Genomic DNA, 17919 nt, shown 5'->3' with positions numbered 1-17919 from the left:
CCCCGGCCACGCCCCCGCCTGGAAGGCGCGTCACCGGCGGGAGGGGAGGCGCGCTCTGCACATGCTCTGCGGCACGCTCGCCCGCCTGCTGCTTCCGATTCTTCTTCCTATTCTTCTTCCTATTACTTAATAACTGTTCCTACTCTTACTAATTGCTATTAATTGTTAGTAGTTAAATGTATGCCCCGCACTTCGCCTGAAGATCACAGGGCGAATTGTTGTTTTTTTTAACAATTAATTGCACATTTATTTAAATTGGATGAACTTGATCCACTGATACCAGCCTTACGCTATTTATTTTTTAAAAAGATTTTGTTGATTTACAAAAGTGTGCGCAGTGTCTCTCTCTCGTATTTATTCTATTTTTACAAATCAGTTTCCTATCCCAGGGCGATTTGCGGCAAATCGGATGCCCGTTTGCTCCCCCCCCCCCCCGCGGATTCTTGACTTGCTACGGATGCTGCGAAGGTGTTTATTTATTTGGGCGCTTATATCTCAAGGAGGGGTCCATGACTGCCCCCCTCCTCATTGAATACCCCCCAGACCCCCTGCGAGAGAGGCGAGGCTGAAAGGAAGCCCCCATGGGGAACTTCATGGCTTGGGGGGATTCGAACCCAGGTCTCTCACGGGACCTACTTGGGCACTTGAACCCAGAGCTTTCCAAACAGTGTTTCGCGATGCGTTAGTGTGTCAGGGCACAAAAGGGGTTCATTTCCTTTAATAAAACTGAATTACTGCATTGCGAAATGATGCGTGTCTAAAAAGCTTGTCACCACCCTGAAAAGTTTGGAATGCTCTGCTCTAACCGCTAGGCCACACTGCCTTTGCATGCAGACAATCTCAGGCTCCCGAGGCAGAGTGACTTGCTTGGCTTTCCTCTTCCCGCTGAAGCAACGTGGGGTTGCAATGATATTGCCCCCCTTATTTTTAATGCCAGTCTCAACTATGGGGCTGGGTGCCACCGTGCCCAGCTAGGCCACCCCCAGACCTCCTGGTCCTCAGCTTTGAGCTGCTTGGAGCGCTGCCTGTGCCTCTTTCAGTGCCCTCCGGAGCCCAGTGGGGCAGGGGATTCCCCAGGGGTGTGCTAAGGGGCAAGGGGGCAGCACAGGGGGGGCACCGGAGGTGGAAATGATCTGGCGTTGGAAAGCTGGTCTCACCAAATCAAAGCCATCGGTTTGGGTGAATTAATGACACTCCACCCTTTCAATTGGATTTTGAAGACGTGCGCAATGAGTTGTCGCTGTTTGGCATGTTCTCGTGTGTCTGTGCAAACCTCCCTCCTGAATAATGCTTTGTTCAGGGTGGGGGGCGCTGGGATGGGTTTGCGGATCCCAGGGGGCAGGCGCCAAACTTCTCTGGGGAGGACCAACGCCAAGAACCGTCTCTTCCTCGTTTTAATGTTGTATTTTAATCTTGTTTTTTAGTTGTATTTCAATCAATTGTTTTTATATTGGTGTTAGCCGCCCTGAGCCCGGTCTTGGCTGGGAAGGGCAGGGTATAAATAAAAATAATAAAAATTATTATTATTATTATTATTATTATTCCTCTCGAAGGAGCCCAAGGGAGGCTCTTTTCTCGCTCCCCAGAACCTCCATGGCCTGCTGCGCTGAGCCGCCTCCTCCTCCCAGTTTGGATTGCGTTGGCGCCCGGTGCGCTGTGACTCGGACTTTGCCTTATCCCTGGGCGTTGCCAGGATTCCTCCCTCGCTTCCTTGGCCTGCCTTGAGAGGGGCAGGGGAAGAAAGAGCTCCCTCCTTTGTTGTGCTGGAACCACAGGGATTGTGCAAGCAAAATGGCGCTTGGCGCACCTGCTGGTGGGGGGGTGTGCGCGCTTCCTGTCTCTGAGCGGGGGGGGGGGGGGCATCGCTCAGACCACCTGCCCCACTTCCTGCTTTGGGGTCCTGGCTTTGGAGAGGGGCTGTGGGGAAAGGGAAGGGCAGAAAGGTTCTGGCGCTTTCTTCTCTGTGCCACAGCGCACTGCGCCCTCCTTTGTGGCAAAGCGCTGCTGGGAGGCATTTGTGAGAAGCGGGGGAGGCCCCGATCCACCCTTCCCTGAGCCTTAGCAATGGAGCAGGCGATGGAGGAAGCCTTTGGGTGAGGCCTCCAAACCCACTCCCTCCCCCCCTTGCCCATGGGGCTGGAAGGCCCTTTTGCACCCGGCTGGCAGGATCTCGGTCCAGCCCCACACAAGCGCAAGGGAGGGGGGGCTGGCGGTTTGGGGAGAAGAAGGGGGGGAATGGTGGTGGTGGGAGCAGGGCCACTTTGCCGCCTGGAGCAGCAGTCCCGCCGGGTCAGCAAGAGAGTCTGCGGCAGGTTGGCAGGACAATGCGAAAGCTGCCAAGGCAGCACAACAGCGCATGGACTGGGTGCGCTGGGGAGGGGAGCCCCAGCACTCCTGCATTGCTCGATATCAGGGGTGGGCAAAGTTTTTGTGGCTTGGGCCAGCTCACGGTCCTGCAGACGCTGCGGTGGGCCAGAGTGCGCGCGCATGCATGCGCAAACGCTATTTCTGGCGCTCTTTCTCACGCCTAATAATAATAATAAATTTTCTTTATACCCTGGCCTCCCCAGCCAAGGCTGGGCTCAGGGTGGCTAACAAGCAATAATAAAAACAAGTTGAGTGAATACAACTTAAAAACCAGATTAATATACAACATTAAAACATTAAAATGCAGCCTCATCACAGGAGGAGAAAGGAAAAAAGAAAGAGGGGGACAGATTCTAAGTCAAAGGCCAGGCGGAACAACTCTGTCTTACAGGCCCTGCGGAAGGAAATCAGATCCTGCAGGGCCCTGGTCTCATGAGGCAGAGCGTTCCACCAGGCCGGGGCCACCACTGATCAGGCACCACTTGGTCTGCCCCGCTGCTCGCTGGCTCTGCTCTGGCCGGCAGCTGTGAATGTAGGTCAGCCTCTGCGTAGAAAGTGGGTGGATGCCTGCGCCCCACACCCCTGGCTCCTTTTGGGTGTTCTCCACAGGAGGCAAGGCGGCTCACAGGAGGACAAGGTGCACTCGACTGCAAATATTAGGGAAAGTCGTCAGCAAGAACCAAGACACATCAAAAAGCACTCGAGCAAATGGAACATTTTCCACTGAAACTGTAAGAACGAAAACAGAGAACAAAAGTCTGTCCTGCAGCCTTGGCTTCATCAGCTGGAGTCAGTCAGGGCCGGAAAAGCCCTGCAGGGCAGGGAGCCCATCTTCCAAGACTGGCAGCCCAGGATCGGGCAAGACGGGGGTCTTTTGCTTCCCTTCTACCCCAGGGTAAGAGGGATGGCCTGCCCTCGGTCTTCTCCAGACAGGATCCAGGGGCCTGGAGCAGTCAGTGGTCAAAGTTGACTCCTTGTAGCATCAAGGTCAGCACAGTTCTGGAGTCTCGGGCAAAACAATCCTTTCACACACGCCCAAGCAATTAATATCTCCGGGGGTTCCTGTTTCCCTTGGATCAGGGTGCAAGGGAGAGTGAAGGAAGGAGGCAAAGGGGTTGTTTGTGAGTATAGGAACAGAGTGGGGGCTCCAGCAGGCAGCACGTCCTCTGCACGGACTCTGACCCTTGTGTCCCATTTCAGCAGCCATTTCAGACCGGCCCCCCAGCCTGCACCCCATTTAAAATATAATTACAGTCATAAAAACAGCAAGAATATAGCTTTCACTGCAGATGGTGACAGCAGCCACGAAATTAAAAGACGCCTGCTTCTTGGGAGAAAAGAAATGACAAACCTAGACAGCATCTTGAGAAGTAGAGACGTCACCTTGCCATCAAAGGTCTGTACAGTTAAAGCTAAGGTTTTCCCAGTAGTGATGTATGGAAGTGAGAGCTGGACCATAAAGAAGGCTGATCGTCGAAGAGTTGATGCTTTTGAATTCTGGTGCTGGAGGAGACTCTGGAGAGTCCCATGGACTGCAAGAAGATCCAACCTCTCCATTCTGAAGGAAATCAGCCCTGAGTGCTCACTGGAAGGACAGATCCTGAAGCTGAGGCTCCAAGACTTTGGCCTCCTCCTGAGAAGAGAAGACTCCCTGGAAAAGACCCTGATGTTGGGAAAGATGGAGGGCAGAAGGAGAAGGGGGCGACAGAGGACGAGATGGTTGGACAGTGTTCTCGAAGCTATGAACATGAGTCTGACCAAACTGTGGGAGGCAGTGGTCTGGTCCAGGGGGTCACGAAGAGGCGGACACGACTCAACCACTAAAGAACAACAACAACATTTCTGGCTGCTGCATTTTGGACCAGCTGATGTTCCCGAGGTGTCTTCAAGAGCAGCCCCACATAGAGAGTTTTGCAATCAAGGCCGCTTTGGGGTCTTACAGAATCGTAGAGTTCCTTCTGCAGTGTTGGATGGCAGGTTGAGAGGAGTTCGCCACCAGGACAGACTTTGCTCGTGTGCTCAAGACATGGATTCTATAAAACATATTTTGCTGCACTGTGCAAAATACGAGCAAGCCAGGGCTGAACTGATATTACCCTTGCTGGTACCTTTCCCGGGAAAATCAGAGGCTCACTATGTCAGGTTCCAATCGGAAGACCGGACAAACGCTAGAACATTAGCAGTGGCAAAGTTTTTATCGGTGGTTGCAAGAACCAGTGATCCCTATCTTTAAGTCTGAACAAAATGCTTGTTTAACCTGGAGGTAGGCTGTCTAAATTGTGCACTGATTTGTTGGGTCTCTGGACCGTAATAAAGATTGATTTGATTTGAGAATCGTAGAGTCAAAGGGACAGTTGGCCACCCGTCCTCTGAAATGGATCCAGAGAATAAGTTTTCCCCAATTCTTTTTTTCCAGCTAAGGTGGGCAAGGGTCAATGGGGCAGGGGGTCAGCCAAACTTCTCCAAGCAGCTTGGCCACCTCCTCAGACTAATGGCAGGGGGTTGGAGTAGATGACCCCTGGGTGTCCTTCCAAATCTAGGATTCTATGAACTCTTAACTCTCCACCCCCCCCCCAATTCCAGCTCCCATCTCTCTCCCCCCCCAGCCCCCTGCAGAGCTCTCTCTGGCCTCTGCTGGCCTCCACTCTGGTCATCCTGCCAGTGAATTGCCTGTTCAGGAAAATATCCACAGCAATTTAAGGGTCAGCAATTCTTTTGTCAAATCCCTGGGTCTCGTTTGTCAAAGCCAGAATGAAATCCGCTCACAATAACCAGATAGCTAAACAGTAAAAGAACAAGAAAAAAAGGACGCTGTCAGATGCGAAGCCAAAAGAAAGGCAAGACATTCAGGAATGAGCTCTATTTAAAAATAATAATAGCTTGGAGCACATTTTTGGTAGGTGCATCCAGGACATCAGGAGACTTTATTTGGGGACCACGTTTAGCTTCTGAGCCACTCCCTGATCGTTCCTGTTGTAGCATCATGGAGTTGGAAGGGAATCAGAGAATCGTAGGGTTGGGAGGGGCATCTGAGGGTCATCCAGTCCAACCCCTGCAATGCAGGAATCCCCGCTCTAGCATCCAGGACAGATGGCCACCCAACCTCTGCTGAGAAACCTCCAAGGAAGTGTAGGGGGGAAAATATCCAGAGTGTGGGGGTCAGGTGGGATTGCTATGAGGAATTATGAAATATGGAGCAAGCCATTGCGTCCGCCATGAAAGCGTTGCGTTGACTGGGTTTGATTCAGTGACAATAGTTCCTGACCGAATCCCACAAGCCTCTCCACCTCTGCCATTTGCTTTCTCTACACCTGACAGGCACATATAAGCATTCTGAAACACAGGCCAGTTGCTTCACCAGGCATCCTGGGTCAGAAAGATGATAGTTAGCTTTGATGTACCTTTCTTTGGTTCTGTTAATCTTAGGGCCAGGAAATAGTTTCGCATGGAGGTGATAAAGAGGCCTAATCTTTCCTGGCCATCCTTCCTCTCCTTTTTACCGCTTGTTTATGACCTCTGGGTTGGCTGAATGCATTCCTCCTTCTTAAAGGTAAAGGTACCCCTGCCCGTACGGGCCAGTCTTGACAGACTCTAGGGTTGTGCGCCCATCTCACTTAAGAGGCCGGGGGCCAGCGCTATCCAGAGACACTTCCGGGTCACGTGGCCAGCGTGACAAGCTGCATCTGGCGAGCCAGCGCAGCACACGGAACACCGTTTACCTTCCCGCTAGTAAGAGGTCCCTATTTATCTACTTGCACCCGGGGGTGCTTTCGAACTGCTAGGTTGGCAGGCGCTGGGACCAAGCGACGGGAGCGCACCCCGCCGCGGGGATTCGAACCGCCGACCTTTCGATCGGCAAGCCCTAGGCGCTGAGGCTTTTACCCACAGCGCCACCCGCGTCCCTTTTCCTCCTTCTTAGTCCTGTTTTATTTACCCCGGAATGTATGCATGCTCAAGTAGGAAATAGTTTCTTTGTAGTTGTCACTTTAACGTTCCCACGTGGGGTTTTTTGAAATGCTCACAGGAAATCTGATTAATTCTTATGAACACTGTGTAAAAAGTTCTTTTGTGAATAAAACGACCTGGGCCGGAGGGTGGACAGGAATTCTTATTATACGCACTCCTACCAGAGTCTTGCTGGTTCAAGCCTCGTGTGTATTTTATTAATCAGAGTCCAATCCTTCCTTGCTTTGGGAATGCTACAAGGAAGAAGAGTCCACCGCCTTCCAAGTCCAAGGAAACTTTGAGATCATCTAGTGAACACCCCCCCCCCCCAAGGCTGAAAGTGGGATCTGCAGTAAAGGAGAGCAGCTGAATGGCCATCCCAGGCAGGCAGCTGCCCAGCCGATGTGTTGACATCTCCAGCAAAGGCCGGTTCACCAGCTTCCCGGGGAGGAACGGCTCTTCCACTGTTGGACAGATCCTGCCTCCAGGAAGCTCCTCTTCACCTTTTGCCAAAAGCTGCCATTCCCCACCTTGTTGCATTCCAAACATTTGAGCATTTCAGGGCAGCATAGTATAGTGTCAATATGATTTTTTTTTATTATTTGCAGAATATGGGTAGAAAGGCTTCTCTGTGTCGATGGGGAGATGAGAGCTTGCTTGTCTCAAATTAGACCGAATAGAAATGAGATTACCCAGCGAAAGGAAGCTCATGTCTCTCACTGAGATCATATACATACTTAGGGAACATATGGAAGAGGCTTGTTTGTAATTATATATTGGGAATGACTCATATCCTTTTACGCTTTCTGGATTCCCAGGATCTTATGGTAAAGTACCGTATTTTTCGCTCCATAAGATGCACTTTTTTCTTCCTAAAAAGTACCGTATTTTTCGCCCCATAGGGCGCACCGACCCATAGGGGGCACCTAGTGTTTTTTTTGGGGGGGGGGAAATAAAGAAAAAAAATTATTTCCCCCCCCCAGGCACAGGGCTGGGGTGGGGGAAGCCCAAGCTTCCCCCGACCCCAGCCCCCAGAACAGGCTGCTATCTGCAAGCCTAGGGAGCCCGCGGGAAGTCGCGCCGGTCTCCCCAGGCTTGCGGATATCTGCCCGAAGGCTTCGGGATGCAGGTATCTCACTTCGGGATGCAGGCAACTCCGCAAACCAGGTCGGGGAACAGCGGGATGGCGGCGCTCCGCCTCCCCGCTGTCCCCCGAGCTTGTGGGGCTGGCGGTGGGGAGAAGCGCGCAGGCCGTGCTTTTTTTTTTAGAAAGCGGGAAGGGGGTGTTGAAAGGAAGCAGCTGATTGGCAAGTGATCAGGGAGAGAGATAAGGGATGCTAGAGATAAAGGAAGCTGCCTGAGAGCGGGGAGGTAAATATGGAGAGAAATTAGAAGAAAAGGAGGAGCAAAAAACTGCTCCAGCTAAGGAAAAGACACTAAGGCAAACAAGAGGGAAGGGAGTGTTGAAAGGAAGCAGCTGATCGGTAAGCGATCGGGAGGGAGATAAGGGACGGGATAAAGGAGACTGCCGGGGGGGGGGGGGGTAGGTGAAAGCCTCAGGATTTTTACATGGGGTCACCCCAAATTCTCCATCAGATCACATAGCATGTCCAGGGCTACAGCCTGCACCAAAAAAATCACGCACCCACTGTTTCATGGGGCCGCAATGGGGCAAAAACGTGGTTACAAAGCACGGATCCACATGGATCCTCAGGATTTTTGCATTGGGCTACCCCAAACTCACCGTCAAATCACATGTCTGTGGCCACAGCATGAACCACAAAAATCATACACCCACTGTTTCGTTCAGAATATTTTTTTTCTTGTTTCCCTCCTCTAAAAACTAGGTGCATCTTATGGAGCGAAAAATACGGTAGATCCTCTCCTGGTATCTATACACCTCCCTGCACAAAGGAGCCCCTTCCGTCCGCCCTCCTGGGCTGGCAGAACAACTGCAGGCATAGCCTGGCCATAATTCCTGCTCTGCTCCCCTCCAGACTAGACTACTGCTGTGGGTGGCAGCAGGGGCTGCCCCTGAAGACAGACCCGGAGCCTGCAGGTTGCTCTGCGCAGGGTCCCCTGGCGATGGAGAGCCCCTCTTGGCGGTGCTGGGAGGCAGCCAGAGGTGCTGAGCCCTGTTTAAAGTCCTGCGTGGGGAGAGGCCTTCCCTGCCTGTCTCTGGAATGCTGCTGTCTCTGGAAGACTCGCCCAGCAATGGAAACAGCGCTTGATGTCTTCTGAGCGTCAGACAAATCCCGTTTTATTTTCCTAGGATTTGACACTCCTCTGTTGTTTTGAGCCGGTCTTTACTTCTGAATTCCGGTTTGGACACTTTTTGCTGGACTCTGTAATTTAGAGCTGCCTGGTCCCACTTTAATTTCCTGGTGTCGGCTGCCTGGAGACCCGTGAACTGACAGGCGGGGGTGCAAATGAATGAAAGGAGGGGTCAGCAAACTTTTCCAGCAGGGGGCCGCTCCGCTGTCCCTCAGGCCTTGTGGGGGGCCAGACTATATTTTGAAAAAAATATATGAATATACAGCTGCATATTCCTGCATTGCAGGGGGTGGGACCAAATGACCCCCCCCCCCCAGATCCCTTCCAACTCTCCTGAGGGGCTCCCTGCCTTCCGCCCACCAAGGTTCATGAGCAGTAGCCGCCACTGGGGAAGGGCCAAGAAGGATGAGAGAATGCCTTTGAGAATGTGCAGAGGGCCTTACCTTCACCACTGAGCAACTGCCACCAGACTGAACAAGACGGTGATCAGATGCTTTGAATACTGATTTCTTTAATGCATGGGTAGGCAACCTAAGGCTCAGGGGCCGGATCCGGCCCAATTGCCTTCTCAATCCGGCCTGTGAATCAGCATGTTTTTACATGAGTAGAATGTGTGCTTTTATTTAAAGTGCATCTCTGGGTTATTTGTGGGGCATTTGTTGTTGTTGTTGTTTAGTCGTTTAGTCGTGTCCGCCTCTTCGTGACCCCCTGGACCAGAGCACGCCAGGCACTCCTGTCTTCCACTGCCTCCCGCAGTTTGGTCAAACTCATGCTGGTCACTTCGAGAACACTGTCCCACCATCTCGTCCTCTGTCATCCCCTTCTCCTTGTGCCCTCCATCTTTCCCAAGATCAGGGTCTTTTCCAGGGAGTCTTCTCTTCTCCTGAGGTGGCCAAAGTACTGGAGCCTCAGCTTCAGGATCTGTCCTTCCAGTGAGCACTCAGGGCTGATTTCCTTCAGAATGGAGAGGTTGGATCTTCTTGCAGTCCATGGGACTCTCCAGAGTCTCCTCCAGCACCAGAATTCAAAAGCATCCATTCTTTGGCGATCAGCCTTCTTGATGGTCCAGCTCTCACTTCCATACATCTTTGTGGGGCATAGGAATTCATTAATTATTTTTTATTTTCAAAATATAGTCCGCCCCCCCCCCCAAGGTCTGAGGGACAGTGGACCGGCCCCCTGCTGAAAAAGCTTGCTGGTCTTGTCCATGAACCATCAGATAATGAAGAAACCTCTGGGTTTTGGCAGGGGTGGGTGGGTGTCCCATGTGGCTCCTGAGCCTGGAGATTGTAAAGATGCGAGAGACCCCCCCCCCCAGCTGCTGCCAGGCTTGTGCACTGCCCCCTGGTGGTGATGGTTGGCGCAGCAGGCAACCTGGTCGCAAACCTGCCCTCTCTTGCTTTCCTTCTCATTTGGAGCAGAGTCTTGTTCCCTGTTGGGGGGGTCGATGCTTCGTGCAAGACTCCCTCTGTCTTTGCAGGCAACATCTGCGTAGCATCTGCGTCTGTAAAGAAGCAGCTCTGCTGAAAACGCCTCCAGTTGCTCCCCATCCTGCAGAAAGTTAATGGAGAAATCTGAGGGCTCCCTTGGACAAGAAACAAGGACACCAGCCAGGAAGACCAGAGCAAAAGAGCAGCCAGTCGGCTTGGTCTTGATTGAAGGCTGTTGGGACAGGACTCCCACCTGCCACCAGGTGGAACAAGATGGAAGCCCCAACTAAAGAGCCCCCAAACTTTTATTAGCTGCTAATCCCCATGTTACACCCCCCAAAAAACTACATCACTCACACATCACAGTTACGTCATGAAAGGGGAGGTCTGGTGGCAGGAATCTGAGCATCCTGGACCCTGTGGGAGGGCATTCCACAGGGTGGGCGCCACCACCGAGAAGGCCCTCTGCCCGGTTCCCTGTAACTTGGCTTCTCGCAGTGAGGGAAGCACCAGAAGGCCCTCGGAGCTGGACCTCAGTGTCTGGGCTGAACGATGGGGATGGAGACGCTCCTTCAGGAATACTGGGCTGAGGCCATTTAGGGCTTTCAAAGTCAGCACCAACATTTTGAATGATGCTCGGAAACATATGCACCACTTCTCTCTTTATTTCCTGAGCTCTGAAACCTGCCAGCCTCCTCCAACCTGCTGCCCCTCCCACCCTAGATGCTTCGGACTGCAACTCCCATCAGCTCCAGCCAGCCTGCCTGTATGGCACCGAGGCTGATGGGAATTGTAGTCCCAAACAGCTGGAGGGCATCCAGTTGCAGGAGGAGGCTGGCAAAGCCTGCCCTCTTCTCCTTGACTGCGCCTTGTTGTCAGTGGCAAACGGCCCGGGGATGAGTGCTCCGGCCCGGCAAAGAGCAGCCAAGAGCCCAACTGGTTTCTGCCATTTGGGGGAGCCATGAGGGGCACCCCAACCCTCCAGAAAGGACAGGCGGGGGTGCGCATTGCATAGCTGTCAACCGTCCCTTATTTGGCAGGAAACTCCCTTATACTAGCGCCGTGTCCCGCTGCTGTCCCTTATTGATGATGTCCCTTAAATTTCCCGGGTTTCATGCTCGCCCGGCTCAGGAGGGAAGCAGTGGCTTGGGGTCCTCTGCCTCGAGAGAGCAAGCACACGCATGGGCTGCCACGTCTCCGTCTCTCCCTTTTCCCCCTCAGAGGCGCGTCTTGAGGAGACGGGTGGTGGGCAGGCAGACAGCCCCTCTCTTGCGAGACTTCCGCCGCGCTGCCAGGGGAAGCCGAGGAGGCAGTGGTGGCGGTGGCTAAGGAGGCGGCCTGAGAGAGGAGGAAGAGGAGAGGATGGGGAGGGACGCAAAAGGGCGGTGCTTCAGCGGCCATGGTGGCGCTGCAACCGCCTCATGCTGGGCTCGCGGGCGGCATGGGCGAGAGTATCCCTCCCTCTCTCTTGGGCGGGGAAGGGCCGATGGAACTCCTTGCGCCAGGACGATGGCAGCCCCGACATGCTGCTTAGCATCCCCTCTAACCAGTGCAGCATCTTAATGTAGTGATTTCCCCCTCTGCATCCCTTTCATAACTCTATTTTTATAAATCATTTGTCCATCCATAGTTCAAATTTTTACTCCAAGTTTTCTGTCAATCCGACCAATGTATGTAACTCTTTACAATAGCTTTTCAGCTAAATTATAAACCTTCCCCATTCTTTATTAAAGAGGTCCTCTTCCTGGTTTCTAATTCTGCCTGTAAGCTTTGCCATCTCAACGTCGTTCATCAGTTATCTCTGCTCCTCTTCTTGGGTGGGAGTTGTAGACCCTTAGGATCATCTAGTCCAACCCCCTGCAAAACCCAGTCAGTCGCAGCCAAAGCAGCATGGCTCCATCAGTGCCGGATTTCTGTATAAGCTAAGCCAAAATCCCTTATTTTGGCTGCTGATCCCTTATTTTCGAGGCTGCTGGTCCCTTATTTTCAAATCTGCAAGTTGACAGCTATGGCGCATTGTCGCCTTGCAAGCCATCAGGACCCGTGCTGCGCTGAGCCTCTTTGGGCTGCAGGGGGCGCTACTGGCTAAAGCTTTTTGCAAAACTGAATCTGAAGGGGGTGGGAACCGAATTCACGGTGGAACAAACAAACAATAAGTACTTGGGCGGCCTCTTGATTTATGAACAGATTCACGGACACCATCGGGTGCATAAAGCCAGGAAATGCAAGGAGCACAGGAAGGAAGGGAGCCAGAGGGAGCCACCACTTCCCACACTTCCCTGCAAAAAGCATTATTCAGAATATCTTCCCCGTAAGGAAAACAATAGCACAATAAAATGCAAAACAGAACAGCTGATTGCCCACTTGAAAAATCCAGTTGAAAATATTTTTTGTTGTTGTTGTTGAGTCATTGAGTCGTGTCCGCCTCTTCGTGACCCCCTGGACCAGAGCATGCCAGGCCCTCCTGTCTTCCACTGCCTCCCGCAGTTTGGTCAAACTCATGCTGGTCTCTTCGAGAACACTATCCAACCATCTCGTCCTCTGTCGTCCCCTTCTCCTTGCGCCCTCCATCTTTCCCAACATCAGGGTCTTTTCCAGGGAGTCTTCTCTTCTCATGAGGTGGCCAAAGTATTGGAGTCTCAGCTTCAGGATCTGTCCTTCCAGTGAGCACTCAGGGCTGATTTCCTTCAGACTGGAGAGGTTGGATCTTCTTGCAGTCCATGGGACTCTCAAGAGTCTCCTCCAGCACCAGAATTCAAAAGCATCCATTCTTCGGCGATCAGCCTTCTTGATGGTCCAGCTCTCACTTCCATACATCACTACTGGGGAAATCATAGCTTTAACTATACGGACCTTGGTTGGCAGGGGGATCTTTAGGTTTGCCATCGCCTTTCTGCCAAGGAGCAGGCGTCTTTTAATTTCGTGGCTGCTGTCACCATCTGCAGTGATCATGGAGCCCAAGAAAGTAAAACCTCTCACTGCCTCCATTTCTTCCCCTTCTATTTGCCAGGAGGTGATGGTACCAGTGGCCATGATCTTCGTTTTTTTGATGTTGAGCTTCAGACCATATTTTGCGCTCTCCTCTTTCACCCTCATTAAAAGGTTCTTTAATTCCTCCTCACTTTCTGCCATCAAGGTTGTGTCATCTGCATATCTGAGGTTGTTGATATTTCTTCCAGTGATCTAGAATTCTAGGATCCTATGATATTTAGCCTGCTTTTCAGTGCTATGCCCCTCATTTTTTATTCTTATTTATATTTGGGCATCACTTCCTGTTCAGTATCACACTATTACAATCATCCCCTCAGCACCTCCATTTCTGCTTGTACCCTGAATGATCTCCCCCTGCCCTGCACTCTGTTCTGGGGTTCACCTGCGGGGAGAAAGAGGAGGGAACCCCCATTCTGCTTGCGAAACTCCTTGAGCTGCCTCCCATTTGTGCTTAGCTGGATCTGGCTCTCCGCTTGCATTTCTCTTGCCAAAGTTCCTGTTTATCCTCACTTGGGCATTTTGTAGAGAAAGAAGCCCTTTTTGGGTTTCCTGTCGATTTGTTGACTTCTCCTTAACCACGCTGGCATCCTCTCAGACTCAGTGGCACTTTTCCCAATGAGTGACGGCTGTTCCAGCTGAGAGCCTATTGTGGCTTTGAAGAACCCGCAAGCATTCTGAAGAGATTTGCCCTTTCTCATTCCTTCTCGCCCGTCTTCTCCTTGGGGGAAGTGCCCTGTTTCACAGTCAAACCAGACCATGTTTGCCTACTTGGCAATCGTCCCCCATGCAGCTATATATTGAACTTGGCATTCAGGAACGCTTGTCCCTCGCATGGAGGGTCCTGGGTGCCACTTCTGGACATGGGGTGCCCCCCTCTGCTGGGTTCTCTGGCCGACCAGCCTGGGGCACAGCCTTTTAGGGCATCACAAAAGCTCCCCTCTTTATCACAGCTGGCACACATCTGTATTTGTCCAGCGTCTTGGCACAGAACGGTGGGGAGAAGGTGGATGGAGGAACATTCCTTTCCCTCTCGCCTCACACTAGAACTCACAGGCAATCCATGTTGGAAGATGCAGGACAGATAATAATAATAATAATAATAATAATAATAATAATAATAATAATATTGTATTTATATACCGCCCTATACCCGGAGGTCTCATGGCGGTTCACATAAAAAGATCACAGTATATAAAATTAAAATAAAAGCAATAACCCAATAATACCCTGCCCCCAAGAGCTACATTTTAAAAGGGCATAGGATGTCAAACAGATCAACCAAAGGCCTGGTTAAAAAGGAACGTTTTGCCTGGCTCCTAAAGGTGTATAATGAAGGCACCAGGCAAACTTCCCTGGGGAGAACATTCCACAAGCGGGGAGCTATCACAGAAAAGGCCCCGTTCTCGTGTTGCCACCCCCTGGGCCTCTTGAGGAGGAGGCACACGAAGAAGGGCCTCAGAAGATGATCTCGGGGTCCGGGTAGGTTCATATGGGAAGAGGCGGTTCTTGCGGTATTGCGGTCCTGAGCAGTTTAAGGCTTCAGAGGTCAAAACCAGCACTTGGAATTGGGCCCGGAAACTGATTGGTAGCCAGTGCAGTCGGACCAGGATCAGTGTAATGTGCTCAAACTGTCTTGCTCTGGTGAGCAACCTGGCCGCTGAATTCTGCATCAGCTGAAGTTTCCGAACCGTCTTCAGAGGCAGCCCCACATATAACACATTGCAGTAATCTAACCTTAAGAGCATAGACAGCAGTAGTTAGGCTGTCCCTGTCCAGAAAAGGGCACAGCTGGGCCACCAGCTGAAGCTGATGGAAGGCACTCCAGGCCACTGAGGCCACTTGAGCCTCGAGCGACAGCAAAGGATCCAGGAGGACCCCCACGCTACGAACCTGTTCCTTCAGAGGAAGTGTAACCCCAGCAAGAGCAGGCGACCTCCCAGCCACCTGGTCTAAAGTCCTTCTTCTCGCAGCACAGAGTTAAACCATGGAACTCCCTCCCACAAGAGGCAGTATTGGCCACCAACACAGATTGCTTTTTAAAAGGATTAGACAAAGTCATGGAGGAGGAGATGACTATTGATGGCTCCTAGCCAGGATGGGTCCATTCTGCCTCCACAGTCAGAGGCAGCCTTGGCCCAGTAGACCTGAAGGAGCGTCTCCACCCCCATTGTCCAGCCCGGACACGGAGGTCCAGCTTCGAGGGCCTTCTGGCGGTTCCCTCCCTGCGAGAATTGAAACTACAGGGAACCAGGCAGAGGGCCTTCTCGGTGGTGGCGCCAGCCCTGTGGAATGCCCTCCCACCTGATGTCAAAGAAATAAACAACTACCGTATTTTTTGCTCTATAAGACTCACTTTTCCCCTCCTAAAAAGTAAGGGGAAATGTGTGTGCGTCTTATGGAGTGAATGCAGGCTGCACAGCTATCCCAGAAGCCAGAACAGCAAGAGGGATTGCTGCTTTCACTGCGCAGCGATCCCTCTTGCTGTTCTGGCTTCTGAGATTCAGAATATTTTTTTTCTTGTTTTCCTCCTCCAAAAACTAGGTGCGTCTTGTGGTCTGGTGCGTCTTATAGAGCGAAAAATACGGTACCAGACTTTTAGAAGACATCTGAAGGCAGCCCAGTTTAGGGAAGCTTTTAATGTTTGATGCATTACTGTATTTTAATATTTTGTTGGAAGCCGCCCAGAGTGGTTGGGGATCCCCAGCCAGATGGGCAGGGTATAAATAAATGATGATGATGATGATGATGATTCTCTTTGGAGACACTCTTTGCTACAACTCTTCCTTCTCAGCACGGCTCTGTTTGGACCTGCTGAGGTTCTGCAGGCTTTTTCGGTCAGGGGACAGGCAAGTTGGACCGCCCCCCCCCGCAGCCTCAGGCCTCAAACCCCCCCCCCCTTTTAGCAGGGAGACTGGAGTCTGGAGGGGCAAGATATATTTCCTCCTCTCCTGGGGTTTGGAAGCAGATTTCATTGCCAAATAAGGGAAGGGGGAGAAAGCAGGCAGCCTCCCCCCCCCTTTGCCAGGCCTGGAGAAGGAGGGGGGCGGGGGGAGGCCACCAGCAGGCAAGAGATGGGGGGGGCCTCTGAGAGTGCCTGTGGCCGACTTCCTTATGAAGAAAGGATTTCAGTGGATAATTTAAGGAAGGCAAAAGAGGGAGGGAGGGAGACTCAACAGGACGGGGCTCCCTGGGTGCGCTGACCCCTGTGTCTCAAAATACCCAAAAGTGGGATCGTTCCCCCAAACCTGACAGGCAGTTTTGCTCGGGACCAGCAAAAAGAAAGGGACTGAGCAGGAGCCGAACAGATGCCTCTTCTGGGAAACTTGCAAGCGGGGTTCCAGCACAAGAACCTTCTCCGCTCCTGTAGTTTCCAGCAACTGATGTTCAGAAGCATCGCTGCCCCCCCTCCAGGGTCTCCTCCTTCAGGAACTTGTCTAATATTCTTTTAAAGCCATCTTGGTTGGTGGTCATGGCTGGCTCATGTGGAAGGGAGTTCCACAGTCTGCATTGCATGAATAAGTACTTCACTTTGTCTCTCCTGAATCTTCAGCCATTCAGCTTCCTGGAATGTCTGCAAGTTCCGGTGTTCTGAGAGAGGGAGGGAAACTTCTCTCCTTCCTCTTCTCCAATGCCATGAGTAATCCCATAAATTAGGAGTGTTTCCATAAATCGTGTCACCTGTGCCTTTCCTCAAAACTGAAAAGTCCCGAAGACCCACAAGGTGCCCCACGGATCCACATTCACCCACCTGGCACCAGATGCTGCTCTGGCCCAGCGGTTCATTGACGGATTAGATTGTCCCTCAGTTGTTCCAAGCTGCGACTGCAGGGAATGGGGCTTCCTGCATAAGGGCATTAATTCGGGAGCTGCCCCTTGCTTGCTTGTAGGGGGCACACCCATTGGGCCAGCTTGTTGCTGTTGTTGAGTCATTTAGTCGTGTCCGCCTCTTCGTGACCCCCTGGACCAGAGCATGCCAGGCACTCCTGTCTTCCACTGCCTCCCCCAGTTTGGTCCAACTCATGCTGGTCACTTCGAGAACACTGTCCGCCATCTCGCCCTCTGTTTTCCCCTTCTCCTTGTGCCCTCCATCTTTCCCAGCATCAGGGTCTTCTCCAGGGAGTCTTCTCTTCTCATGAGGTGGCCAAAGTCTTGGAGCCTCAGCTTCAGGATCTGTCCTTCCAGTGAGCACTCAGGGCTGATTTCCTTCAGAATGGAGAGGTTGGATCTTCTTGCAGTCCATGGGACTCTCCAGAGTCTCCTCCAGCACCAGAATTCAAAAGCATCCATTCTTCGGCGATCAGCCTTCTTTGTGGTCCAGCTCTCACTTCCATACATCACTACTGAGAAAACCATAGCTTTAACTATATGGACCTTTGTTGGCAAGGTGACGTCTCTACTTCTCAAGATGCTGTCTAGGCCTGTCATTGCCCTTCTCCCAAGAAGCAGGCGTCTTTTAATTTCATGGCTGCTGTCACCATCTGCAGTGATCATGGAGCCCAAGAAGTAAAATCTCTCCCTGCCACCATTTCTTCCCCTTCTATTTGCCAGGAGGTGATGGGACCAGTGGCCATGATCTTCGTTTGGTTTCCCCCCCAAAAAATATTTTGAAAATCAGGCCAGCAGGTGACCCCAAAAGCAGTAGGAAGACCCCCCTCCAGGAATGGAGCTCAGATATGCTTCCAAGCCAGCTCCGAGGTGGGGCCAATCCCAGAGGGTGGGGTCCACCTCTGCTCTGTGTGTAGGGGCACCTGAGCCCTTGAAGGTTTGGCATGGGGGTCCGGGACTCATAGATGCCCCCAGGGACTTCGCTGCCCCTCTCCCCCCCCCTCCAGGGCCGGATTGAGGTTTGATGAGGCCCTCAGCTCCTGAAGGTAACGGGGCCCTTTCTATGTCCAGCTGTCCTTTGTCCACA

This window comes from Podarcis muralis, chromosome 9 (assembly GCF_964188315.1).
Source record: "Podarcis muralis chromosome 9, rPodMur119.hap1.1, whole genome shotgun sequence".
NCBI classification, from domain to species: domain Eukaryota; kingdom Metazoa; phylum Chordata; class Lepidosauria; order Squamata; family Lacertidae; genus Podarcis; species Podarcis muralis.
This window is presented reverse-complemented; position numbering follows the sequence as displayed.